The sequence below is a fragment of the Mandrillus leucophaeus genome, unplaced genomic scaffold, assembly GCF_000951045.1.
Source record: "Mandrillus leucophaeus isolate KB7577 unplaced genomic scaffold, Mleu.le_1.0 Scaffold724, whole genome shotgun sequence".
In the NCBI taxonomy this organism is placed as follows: domain Eukaryota; kingdom Metazoa; phylum Chordata; class Mammalia; order Primates; family Cercopithecidae; genus Mandrillus; species Mandrillus leucophaeus.
In genome coordinates, this window is record NW_012107853.1 from 35905 (window position 1) to 49732 (window position 13828).

The window sequence follows — 13828 nt, forward strand, 5'->3', positions numbered from 1 at the left end:
CCTTTCTTTTTCTTTCTGCTTAGAATGTGGTCATGATGGCTGAGGGTAGAGGTGGAGCAGGTGCCATGCCACTCTCATGAGATGGAGACCACATACTCTAAGAAAGCTGAACAGAAAAATAAAAGGTGTCTGAGTCCCTAATGACATAATGGAGCTACCATAACCACCATGGATATCATCTAGGTGCTTTGTAATATAAAAAGAATAAACCCTCTAATTGGTTCAACCATTGTGTTTGCATGTTATTTATTGCATGCAGTCAAACTCAAATCCCGATTGTTATTTGTTTGCTTTTGACAAACCTGTACTCCCAAAGAATCTTGCAGTGGTTCAAAGGCAGCCTGATAGGGAAACCATCTGTTCATCCTTAAGGAGAGCCCAGTGGTTCTCCAGGTCAGACCTGTGGTGTTCACTTATCAAGCTTGTGAGCTCTGCTTCTCTTGCATCTTACCAACTTTCTGCGGCTGATACGGGACATCACCCCTGGTTTAGAGGTTTGTAACAGACTTTCTTCCTTACTAGTGGAGACTTCCTTTAATCGGAAAGACATCAAGTGCCACATGCTTACTTTCCTAGTTTCCTTTGCGGTGACAGTATAGACATGTGACCTAATCTGGTCCAAAGAGACCAGAAGGGAAAGCAACTGGAACACGTGGAAACAAATGTCCTTTCTTCTTCACTGGAAATGATGCCTAGAAATGCTGAGTCATCTGTGGTCAGTGGCATGGAGAGGATGGTAAGACATCGACGGGAAGCACTTGGATGCCTGGCACACCTCTCTGTCATATCCCCAGCCCTGGATGCCAACTGCCTTTGAACATCTGCCTATTGTTTACACCACTTCTAAGGATATTCTGCTCTTGGCACTTAAAAGGACTCCAGTGATACAGGGGTGTCAGAATAGGGCTGGTCGCCTGCTTCAGCATTTCTTTTCTTTTTTTTTGAGATGGAGTTTCGCTCTTGTTGACCAGGCTGGAGTGCAGTGGGGAGTGCAGTGGTGCGATCTCGGCTCACTGTAACCTCTGCCTCCCGGGTTGAAGCGATTCTCCTGCCTCAGCATCCCAAGTAGCTGAGATTACAGGCGTGAGCCACCACATCCGGCTAATTTTTTTGTATTTTTATTAGAGACAAGGTTTCACCATGTTGGCCAGGCTGGTCTTGAACTCCTACCCTCAGGAGATCCACCCGCCTCAGCCTCCCAGAGTGCTGGGATTACAGTCATGAGCCACCGCGCCCGGCCCTGCTTCACCATTTCTAAGTCTCTTTCTTTAGAGTAAGCTCCTCAATGCCTTAGCCAGTTAGACCTCTGGGTACCTGCTTGGCTGGTCATTCAAACGCGCCCAGACAGGTCTGAATCTGCAAGGAGTATAGTGTAAATGTCATGCTGGGACTCTTCCTTTGCATGTTTAATGTAACCCCCATTTAATATTGCACATTTTCATACAATGACCACTGTGTGGCATGCTGTTATTTTTTAAAATAGTAAAACAATTTTTATGCTTGATGAAAAATATTTATAAGGAAAACTAATTGTTAAAAAGCAATCAATAGTTTATTTAAAAAATCCACAAACATGAATTAAAATGTGTGCAATCAAACATAGCCCTAAATTTTTATCACTTAATTAAAATATTTGAAAATAATTTTCAGTTTTCTTAGGAACAATCCATAGCATTCAAAGAGGATGCCAGAGGATACATACTTTATTTGCTACAAATAAGTATTGTATTACCATGGCCACACTCTAATATTTCTTCAGATGTGATATTTGCTCCTAGTCAATCTGGTGGTATTAATTTGCTTTCTAAATCAGGCAGGGACTGCAGGACAGACAGGCTGAATATTTAATATTTCTGTTCAAAACTTCAAGATACATGTACCTTTCAAGTTGCTCTTCAGCCTCTTTCTTGCCACAGCAGGATTGCTGTTTAGATGGTCAATTCTAAATGGAAGAACTCCAGCCCTCTCTAACTCACACAAAGCGCTTGGTTGAAAAGAGAACCTGGCCGGGCGTAGTGGCTCACGCCTGTAATCCCAGTTACTCAGGAGACTGAGGCACAAGAATCACTTGAACCCAGGAGACAGAGATTGCAGTGAGCTGAGATCACACCACTGCACTCCAGCCTGGACAGAAGAGCAAGACTGTCTCACAAAAAAAAAAAAAAAAAAAAAAAAAAAAAAGTGAAAATTTCAGCCAATCATCTGAATGTGTCAGCCTCATAGCAAAGCATTGGAATGATTATTTTTTTTTACTTTTCACAGAGATTTGGGCAAAGTAGAGATACAGTTTTTGTTTTTGTTTTTCTTCCTGAAGAAGATACCAAATGACCAAGAGGAAACCTCTGATTTGAAATTACTAGAGAAAATTAGCCAATACCTTTGTGTATTATAACTACACATCGTTATCAAGAATGTTAAGACTCCTGAATGATGAAGTGGTATTCCGCGAAGAAAGACTGCTAAATAGAAATGTGGGGATTCTCTTTTAAAAGAGACTAATTTGGCAAGGAAATAGTTAGACTTGGATTCTGGGTCAATCAGAAACCAACCCTGGTCCAAATAAGAATGAGATAAATTCTTTGTGTAGCTATCACTAGAGAGCTTTGACCCCCATTCGGGTTGCATTTTGATTTTTATTCTATTTGCAAGAACCCTAGGGAGGGGGAGGGCCGCTGGCATCCCTAACCTAGTTCCCAACAGGGACACTGCCCATATTAAACAAGTGCAGGAGGGATGGGAGAAAAAAGAGCTTTTGAGAACATCATGTGCCTTCCTTAGCAGTGCTCGGGGCATTGGTGGACACGTGACTGGAGAACAGTACTCACAGAACCAGGGCAGAAAGGAATCCGAAAAGACAAATCATCCTAATTTACACAAATGAGACCAGGGTTTCCTCATTATTGGCAGGTTCTGGGTGAAATCTCAGATCTCCTGATTCTTTCAGTTCAGTATTCTTCCAGGATATCATTTGGTCAAAAGCTATTAGGAAAGTAAAGGGGAAAAAAAGAAGATGTTGCAACTTTGTGTATCAATAATGGGTATGAGTTTGCTCCTAGAAGCAAGGGATAGGTATTTGCTACGGGTCTCTAAACTGAAGAAAAGACTTCACCAAAAATGCCAACATATTCCTCAAAACAACAGTCTAATTTGGATGAGAAGGACTGCTACAAACATCATGACTCTGAGAAATGTCACTCACTCCTCCCCACCTCCAGCACTCTGGCCAATGGATAAAGACAAAGAACTGGGTTAAACGGGAGCCAAAGCATAAGCATTATTAGGGCCTCAGTGGGCTTTCCTTGTGTCTGTGCCACATGGGGTCAGTGGATGCCATGAAATGGGCTGGGGGTCTGGTCTCACTTCTCCCAGTTCCAAAGGAGAGTGTGAGGTGGGGATGCCAGCCATGCTCTAGACCACTCTGCCTAGGAGCCAGCAACCTTTGAGGAAGCACTTGCGTACCTCGCCAGATTGAACGGGCCAGCCGGGACCCTGTGCAGCGGGCCCTGTACAGAGAGGGGATGCTGGAGCACTATGCAGGGTGGCATCCCTGACTTTTTCATCCAGCTAACCTGTTCTGGTCTCCTAGCCAGAGAAAGGGGAATTCCCATGGAACCCCTATCTCTGAGAATCTCTGGACAAACCAGAGGTGTCTGTCCAGGGAGTGAAACCATAAATGAGAAGGAAGGACTCATTCCAAAGGAGCGTAGGTCCAAAGAAACAGAGTGCCTCAGACTGACACTGCGAGGCCTGCCAGGGAATATTCCCCAGCACCTAGATTTTGAGAGCAGCCTAGAGCAACCTTAACGTCACTGGATGGTCAAGACAGAGTCAAAGAGGGGAGATTTCACAGATGGGTCCACCAGGCTTCAGGAGGCCTGTGCTGATGAGAGAGGGGGAAAGTGTGAGAAATTAGGAAAAAATGTTAGCGTCAGCACACAACTCTACAAATCAGACAACTCCTATCAGTCAGATAGCTTACGAATGTGGAAAATGTGACAGGTATTTCCGCCGAATGGCAGACTTCCACTGACATCAGAGAAGTCCCGGTGATGAAAAGTTTTGAATGCAAAGAATGTGGATGATTTCAGATGCAGCACGTTATTTGTTTGGCATCAGATAATGCACACTGGAAAGAAACCATTTAAATGTAAAGAATGCGGAAAAGGTTTAAATTCAGATGCCGTCTTGATTCAGCTTCAGAGAATCCACACTGGAGAATCTCCCACTGAATGTAGGGAGGGTGGCAAGGCCTTCGGCAACAGCTCAGTCTTCCTTCAGCGCCAGAGGTTCCACACTGGGGAGAAACTCTGTGAGTGTAACAAAGTTGGAAAACTTCTAGTTGTAGCTCAGGCTTCATTGTCCATCAGCAGTGCACACTTGGAAGAAACCCTGTGAATGTAAAGAGTCTGGGAGTCTATTAAGCACAGCCTTGACTCAGGATCAGTGAATTCACACAGGAGAGAAGCACTTTGCATGTAAGGATTGTAAGAAGGCATTCAATCAGAAAATAACCCTGATTCAGCACGAGGGAGTTCACACTGGTGAGAAACCTTACGAGTGTAAAAGGTGTGGGAGCCCCTCAGCTGGTGTGGCAACTTCATTACGCATCAGAAGCCACACGCTCAAAAGGCACGTATTTAAGCATAGGGTTAGCCACCACCAGGCTCACTACACCCCTCTTTGTTTCTCTCTCTTTCATGATCTGTAACAGTGTCCCCATTGTCTCTCGTGGACTGTGTTGATTCTTAGCCATATGCCTCTGTCCCCACAGCTCTGCATATCTGGAATGCCCGCTTCTCCACCTGTCCAGTCACATATTTAATTCACACTCTTGGCTTCCATCATGAAACGTTCCTCAAATTCTCTGAGCCCTTGCCTCCCCAACGTGAACTCTCTTTACAGTCAGAAAAGAAATAAAAAACAAACTCCAGACTTTCAAACATAAGAGGAATATGAGTTTCCAGATTCAAGAATACGCCAAATGCCCAGCAGGATGGATTGGGGGGAACCCACATTAAAGAACACTACTGTGATTTATGAAAACACCAAGCTTAAAGAAGAAATCCTAAAAGGTTTCTAGAGAGAGGAAACAAAAGATCAGAAATGAGCATGGCATTAGATTTCTCAACAGCAACCTTGAAAATTAGGTGACAATGGTGTATGTCTTCAAAGTTCTAAGGAAAATGATTTCCACCCAGAATTCTATACCCTCAAGGGTAAGTATAGAATAAAGGCATTTCAGATGCATTAGATGTGCTCATGCATCCTTTCTCAGAGTGCAACACTAAGTAAGGGATAAACCAGGAAATAAAAAGACAGATATGTGGACACCCTATTTCAGTCTGTATATCGGAAGTCTCCTAAGTGCAAAAACAGAGGGGTTCTGTCCATGTGGAGCTCTATGCATCTTAGAGGACATCCTTAGTAGGGTGAAACTTTCAGAGATCTACCTGGGGCACGGTGTCCACCCACTCTTCTTACTCTGTGCTACTCAATTGCAGTCCGTGCCTTCGCAAAATTCAGGGTGTACATATCCTTTGAGTTAGATGCAAGGCCCTATTTAATTTTTTTTTTTGAGACACGGTGTCACTCTGTTGCCCAGGCTGGAGTGCCGTGGTGTAATCACGGCTCACTGCAACCTCCACCTCCCAGGCTCAAGAGATCCTCCCACCTCAGCCTCTCGAGCAACTGGGACCACAGGCACATGCCACCATGCCCTGCTAATTTTTGTATTTTTTGTAGAGATGGGGTTTCACCATGTTGCCAAGGCTGGTCTCAAACTCCTGGATTCAAGCAATCACTGCTTCAGTCCCCCAAAGTGCTGCTGGGATTACAGGCGTGAGCCACCACGCCCAGCCTGTTTTAGATTTATCTCACTGCTCTTCCAAGTGACCTCAAGGCAGGAAACATTTTCTTGTAACTTCATCTAGTTATTTTTTATGAACAGGGAAGAATATGCCATTATTTTCTGTTACTTGTGGAAAAGAGGGAAGATGTAAACGTGCTCTGTTTTAGCATCCACTTATGCAGGCAGGTTGATTTTGCCCATTGCAGGAAGCAGAGGGTAGTGGTTAGTATAACAATACCACAGCAAGGATGACTTTGGTTTGAACCCAGGTGCGTGACCTTGCTTAAGTTATAGCAACTCTGTGTTCTAATTTCCTTATCTGTGAAATGGGGATGACAATTAATCTACCTCATAGGTTTGTGTTGAGTATTACATGTATTGATGCATGTAGAAGTGCTTTGAACAGAGACTATGCATAATAAAACAAAGTGTTACCTATTAGGGCTTTAGTGACAGGTAGACTGGAAATGGTGGGACTGGGTATAGAGGAAAGGGTAGAGAGGAGAGCCAGCTTTCTTGATGGTAGCAGTTCTGAGTAACAGAGAGAGAGAGAGAGAGAGAGAGAGAGAGAGAGAGAGAATGAGAGCGTGCCACGCACGGTCAAACATCCATTGCCCAAGTTTCAAAGCAGGGACAGCTGTGAAAATGGATACCAGACTTTCAACAATCTCAAGAAGGTAAGACTGTCCTCCTCTTCCTGTTTATTACCAGCTTTGTTTTAATAAATAAAGCAAATTGTTCTTCTTTTGTGTTTGCTGTGGTTTCTCAAAAGTTACCTAGTTACTCTCAAGTTGATTTTTTTTTCAATGAACTTTAGAATTTTTAGAAAAATTCAAATTCAGAAATAAGACAAGAGTGAGCAGCATATCCTTTTAATGTCATATGGGAACAAAGGCCACCTTAGGATTTCAGGGAAATGCACTTAGTTCATTGTTCACTATTGACTGAAGGTCCCAAACTAATTACTTGCTAAGTGAAGTACTTGCTAAATTGGAGTGAAGTTACCTGCTAAGTTGTAGATTTCTGTCTGGTAGAGATGCAAATAACTTCTGTCATTTGGAACAGATCACCTCAAAGATTTACGGTCTATTGGGCAATAACCGGTTTGTTTGTTTGTTTAAATCAAATCTGGCAATCTTATCCTAACATTTCTCTGTTAGGTTGCTTATAAGAAATGAATGGTCCAAACTCTCAGAATCAGTCTTAACATCTTACTGGTTTCCTCATTAATTAATGAGTTAAATAAAACCTTTGACATGAGCTTCATATTTGCTGGGTAGTCAGGATGTTACCTTTCTGAAATTTATCTGTTAACAGATTATGTTTTTCCTAAAAATATCTTACTGGGATTTTTATTGGAATTCATTCCATTTATAGCTTTACTGGGGAGAATTGACATCTTTACAATACTGACATTAACTATTCAGCACCTTGTCTGTTTTTCCCTTTCCTTAGAGTTCTATAGTTTCCTTCATTTAAATAATACACATTCTTGGGTAACTTATATGTTGGTTGTTGTTAATGAGAGTTGTTTCAGTTTCTATTTTCCAACTGGTTATTTTTTGGAATATAAGAAAGTTTTTTGGTGTGTATAACCTACCTTCTTACTGTATTGTCAGGTTATTTTCAATAGATTTTTTAAAGCATTTCCATATTTGATTATAATAATGTTATAATCATTATTTGATTATAACATTATTATAATCAAATAATGATAATTTTGCTGCTCCTTCACCAATATTTGTACCTCCTTTATCTTCTCATGAAGCACCTTCAGAACAGTGTTGAGTAATGGAATGGTGGGCACTGTTGAATAACATTATCAGGCTTATTGTGAGATAAAATGTTTAAAAGGCACTAGAGGAAAAGCATATTTTTAGCAACTTAGACACAAAAGAAAGGTATCTTTACATGCCTCGATCTCTATTTTCACCTAGTTCCTTTCTCCTGCCAATACCTCCAACCTTGAGTCCTCTGTGTATTGGAGACAGGAAGGAAGTTTCATTAGTTATTATTGCATTAATCATCTCCATATATAGCAACCGTAATGTGCTCTGAATTTACCTGGCATCTCAAAAAAAAAAAATGCTGCTTTGATTGAGAGATAAAAGGAGGTGATTTTTAAAGTTGGAAGTGCATTTGGAGGAAGTGAGTTGGAATAGGATATACAATTCCTGCAGGACGGGGCACCCTGTCCAGGTGAAGGGAAGGGGCCAAACAGCATTCCTATTCCTGCCAAATGGCCCTGGTCACTGCTTTGGCCTTGCCAAGGGCAGGGCCCCCACTATAGACTCTGCGGAGCTGCGAGCTGAATACAGAGCACTTTTCTGTGCCTCTTGCCTGTGGAGCAGGCTTGTCTGTCCCAGATCACACTTGAATAGATGAAAAGAATCCGTTTTTGCCTTGGCCCGAGGCCTGCAGTGGAGGCCACAAAGGCGCTTACAGACAAACTGGAGTGGAAGTGCAGCAAAGAAAGGGGAGAGAAGACTTAGGAAAGTTTAAGAAGAAATCAACAAGAGCATGTCTAGCTAATATAGATTGTGAGCTATTCAAATGGCCCCTTTGCTCTCATTTGGAGAAATAAACATTACAAAGAAACTAGTTATGGCCAGCTCCTGTAGTTTTACTGGAATCCTATCTCTCAACCTCTTTAAGAAAATCTAGGTAGAAAGAAAGTTATTCACTCCAAAGGTGGGACCCTGGGAGATGGGAAAACATCTTGAGCAAGACTGATTTCTCTCCCTCAAGCTTGATACAGGAATTCCAGAGTTTAACCAAAGGAAGAGAAATGCTGGGTTAATGCATGATAATGACACTCAGTTGGGAAACCTAGTAGTGATTTTTATCAAGGCGCTTTGTTTGGTGGGTAATTGTGAGAATTGGTCCCTTTGTTTAAAAGTTGTTTTTGGGAATAGCTGGAAAGACGAGTCCTTCCTCTCGTTCTACTCTGGTTAGAGCCAGTGAAATGGGACTGTCACATCTGAAAAATGATCGCTTCTCGTATTCCTGCCCTGAGTGCTTTGTAAAGTCCAGTCAGATGTTTCGGAAACATCTGTCTATAGTCCTAACCCAGCGTTCAACAAGGAGTAGGATCCACAGGACCTAAGCTGCCAAGGAAACCTGACTTTTCTGGGTACCAGATGAATTAACTTTTAGAAACATGTGTTTTGAGAAAAAAATAAGTAGACTATCAGGACTACCGTAGAGTACCGGGTCAATGATTTTAATGGTGAAAACTCTGCGACATTTTTTCCTACAATTTTATTTCTGTCTTTGTTTCCTAGCTGGCTGTTTCTGGCCTTTGGTGGAGGATGGTGTTTTGGAATGTCTGGCTTAGGGCACCTATGTTGACACCACCAGGGATGTGTGTTACAGTGCAGACCCCCGGGCTCCACACTGGAACTACTCAATCAGAATATCTGGGAAAGAGGAGGAACGTGTGTGCCTAATTCTCTCAAGTCTGAGGAGAACTGGGGTTCTGAAGGCACAAAGACCTGAGTTTAAAACACAGTGTTACTGGTTACTGTGTAATGTTAGGCAAATTGTTTAGCCCTTGTCTTCAGTTCTCTGGGCTGCAAAGCAGGGATAATTCTATCTACTCTGCTGCAAATATTGTCATATTTACAATTAACATGAAACTTTAGTAGGAGCAGAAAATGTTTGATACATGTTATTGATTATATTTGCTATCTTATAGCAAATATTTACTCTGCTTCATCCCTAGCTGTTGACAGTGATGCTATTCTCCAAGCCTAGCTGCCAGAGACTCCTGAGTGGCTGCAAATCAGCATGGTTTACATCTTACCCATCCTTCCTTAGCGCTCGGTAATGAGTCTTCCCGTACACCCTGCCTTAAAAGCAAAGAAGAGCCAGCCGATGTGTCCCAGGGTTGCCCAGGACACACAACAGGGACAGGCTTCCCTATTGCTCTTGACCCTACAGTTTCCTGCCTTGGTTTTCTGGTCTCTGTCCACTGGCTCTGTTTCAATCCACAGCTGTGCTCAACTTTTTGGTCCCTTCAGGCTCCTTTTGCTGGCCTATGGCCCTTGCTGCTCTTTAAACTGCAAGCTGTCGTGATTTTCTTCTTACTCCCAATTCTCCCATCCAAGTACTAACCAGGCCTGACCCTGCTTAGCTTCTGAGATCAGATGAGATCAGGTGCATTCAGGGTGGTATGACTGTACACATATTCACAGTTCTCTATTAAAGACTCTCCCTTGTTCACTCCCTTTCCTGTGGAACTCCCAGTGGTGCAACAAGGTCCTGCATGTCAGAGGAAGGGGATCCAGATAACTCCCACTCAAATTCCCCATGAACACATTCAGAATGCAGAGCACAACTGGACTATTTGCTTGGAAATACTGGTCTTCTGGAGTTAGAGACTTTCATCCTGACTCCATTTTATGAAAGGCTTTATCTTTGCTTAAGTCTACTCTTTTGTCTTTCAAGGCTGAAACTTGCGTCTGTGAGAGCCTTTTCTGGAAGGAAGGTGTGTTCAGTGGGGTGTGTGGGAACAGTTCAAACAGCACTATGAGCATGACAGCTTCCAACTCAAGGAGTTGGTTATTAATTGCTCAAAGCCTGAAATGCCAAATATATGTGAGTGGGCGGTTATGATTTCTCATTCTCTGTCTCTCTCTTGCTCCCGTTTTTCATACGTTAAGTTTCAGCAGTTGGATACTGTCCCCAAGAGAGCAGTGTAGAAAAGAAACATCCTTGGCATAGTTGTCCCTCCTTAATGGCTCAGTGCACAAAAGTTATACATATACAAAAGGTAGCATGAAGTAGCATAGTGCTCCCACAGAATCTCAAAACACCAACTGTAAGCTAATTCATTCTTCTGCCATTGTAAGGGAAGGAGTTGGGCAATATTACCATCCCCGGTATTCAGGTGTGAGATTGGAGGCGTGGAAGCATTCAATCATTTCCCCAGGGTTGCTCTGTGAGTCTCTCGTGGAAACTGAACTGCAGCAACAGTGCAATTAGCACTTCATAAGCACCTGGTAGACCTTGCCGTTGCTGATCCTGGGTACCTGGACAGGTACAGCTATTCTCCAGATAAATTCTCTCTCTCTCTGTCCCTCTCTCCCCCCTCTCTCTTTCTCTCTCTCTGTGTCTCTCTCTCGCTGTCTCTCTCTTCTCTTTGTCACACACACACACACACACACACGTGTACATACCTATGGTTGCATAGAAACAGGAACCCTTACTTTTCCTGGGCTCCACTTTTCACAGGGTAACCAGGTATGTTATATTGTGATAACACACCTCACAGACATGTTTGTGGGGTTAAAGAAAACCCTGGATTTGTAGACAGAAAAGAACGCTACCATCTCTATGGGGATTACAGTACCAGTCCTGAATTCTGGGGTATGACTGATCACAGTTATATTGCTTAGAACTGAAACGAAAAATTGAGGTCTGAATAAGTTTAATTCAATGACCATGCAGTCATAAAGATAGGCTACAAGGTAAACAGATTTCTATTTACAGAAAACCATACAAATGTAAAGTATTTGGGAGTAAAAATTAATGAATATTTGGACCAGGTCCTGAGGGAATATGCTAAGAACTGAACCTTTTCCTATAATAAACTGAATTTCAGCAATAATTAGTACCAGCCAGCATTAATTGTGTTCCCAACTGCTCAAGGAGTTCAGTCAATTATAAAATTGTAACAGTTCTAGCAGAACATGCGTGAACTTGGGGACTTTTCTGGTTTCATCAGCCAAGGCCCAGGGCCAAGACCTCAGCATAAAACCAGTCTTGGCGACTCTCCTTGGGACTTCCCAAGGAAAAATTGGAAATAAGTGTCAGATAGTGTTTTAAGAAGCAGCTCTCCTGGGACTCACTTTTTAACTAAACAAAGTCCTTAAGGCAAAGGACTGAGGCACTAGGCATGGAATTCTAGGTATCAGCTGGCGGATGTGGGAAGAATTCTGACTCTCAGAAGTCTGTGATGTACACACACCCTTAGTGATAAGACTGATCCACCAGCCATTACAAGTTAGAGCAAAAAAAAAAAAAAATTAATTAAACAATCATGACACTAGAAATGTCCAACAACAGGGGACTAAAAAGTATGGCATAGACATATGATTATATATAAATAATGTTGTAGATAAATATTTATTGAAAAGAAAAGTTTTAAAAGTATTAAGGGGAAAAAAGCAGATTGCATTCATTATTTTCAGTATGACCTTGTTTCTGTTAAAATTTTTTATATAGATCCACGTACACAAAGATATGTAGAAGATATGTACCAAAATATTAATAATGATTACCTCTGAATTGTAGTTATGAATTTTTCCATTTCACTGCCATTTCTAACTTTTTTAAACCAGGGGCTTGTGCTCTCCCTTTTTAAATCTTTTTGTTTTTCTCAAATATAGAACACTATACAGGCTGTGATGAATAAAAAATTGTATTTTAAATAAACATAAACACAAAAGGCTACCCTCCCTTTTATCTCCTAAGGTAAGGAGAGATTCATGAGCCGCTTAGCAATTCATCAATCATTCATACGTATCCTATGTTCCAGGTGTAGAGTATGGGAATCTAGGCTAAACAAAGCCACGCTGCATCCCGGGTTCCTCCACAGAGAAGACTGAGGAAATTTCCATGGCACCAGGATACCAGGCTGAGTTTCCAATGACAGTGGGCTACTGTCATTCCTTTTATTTCTCCCACCCGGACACGTGTAGAATATCAAGGTGGTAGTCTTTGAGGTAGGGCAGTTCTTGTGATCTCTCAGGTCACCTCATTGGGTTCCTGCTGTTGCTGGCCATGGGGCCATCCCTGACACTTTAAAATTAGTTACTGACACAGATTTCTAAAAGCATAGTCTGACATATAAAAGTTATTTCTGAGAAACAAAGTTGCTTCATTCTGAAGACCACGTTTAGAGGTTGTGCACCAGAAGACAAGAGTTTATGTAACTGTTTGTCTTTGTTCCTCGAGCCAAGTGTGACCTTTCTGCTCCTTCCTGCTGACACCATTCCCGACAGAAAAATACAATCTGCTCAGCCTAACGTCCCTCCTTCTCTCCGGAGCCTTCGTGGAGTGTAATAACAGCAGCTGCGTGACTTGTACATAATGTAAATACTTTATTTACTTTTGTATTTAATTTATGCATCTGTCCAATGTTTGCACAGCTGTTTGATGTCTGTATACGCAGAGATTAGCTTTTGTGGGTTGTGTCGATCTTAAACTCAAAGCATAGAGAAATGGAAGGGTCTCATTATTCGCTTTTCTTTGCCCAGCCTCCAGCATGGTACCATACAGATGAGAACTTCATGAAGAAGGATGCTTCTGAGTGAGATTTAGTCATCTCCTTGAAGATACTTTTCTCCTTTGGAAAAGGAAGAACCAAACTTTCCTGAACTTCTCAGGGAGAACATGGTGGTTGACTTTGTTTCTTCTGTCAAAGGACATCATTATAGTACCAAGGTGACATCGAGGAGGTTTTAACTCTCCCAAAAAATTGCACCAGAGGATTTGGGGAGGTGTAGGATGTGGGAGCCCGCCCAGAAGCAGGGCGAGTAATTATAACATGGGTTACGATGGAAAAATTGCTCTCTTCTTCAGGGTTACTTGCTCATCAAAGAACAGCAAGGACTGGGCATGTGAAATGCCAATGGTTTGGCTAATCAACATGCCACAGCTTAGCTTGAGTCACTGTACTTGAATGTGGTTTTGTTTTTGATGCTGTGTTCTCGTGGGCATGGAAAGAGTTACAGCCAACTGCCGCAGGTATGGTAACTAGAGGCAGTGGTGGAAATGTAAATGTAAGGACCCTTTGTCTTCTCCCCTCCAGCAGTAGAGAGGACATAAGAGAGTGGAGAGGGATTGCACTCTTCTGATGGACTTTCTCCTGTGATGCATAGAAATGCACGGATAACATTAAAAATATTTTAAATTGTATTTATTTATATATTTTAGAGATGGGGTCTTGCTATGTTGCCCAGGCTGGTCTTAAAC

The 13828-nt window shown here is 42.2% G+C and overlaps 1 pseudogene; it reads left to right on the forward strand.

Annotated features, from left to right (window-relative positions):
• Positions 1–688: 688 nt before the first annotated feature.
• On the forward strand, positions 689–4641 carry LOC105528626 (annotated as a pseudogene).
• Positions 4642–13828: the final 9187 nt, after the last annotated feature.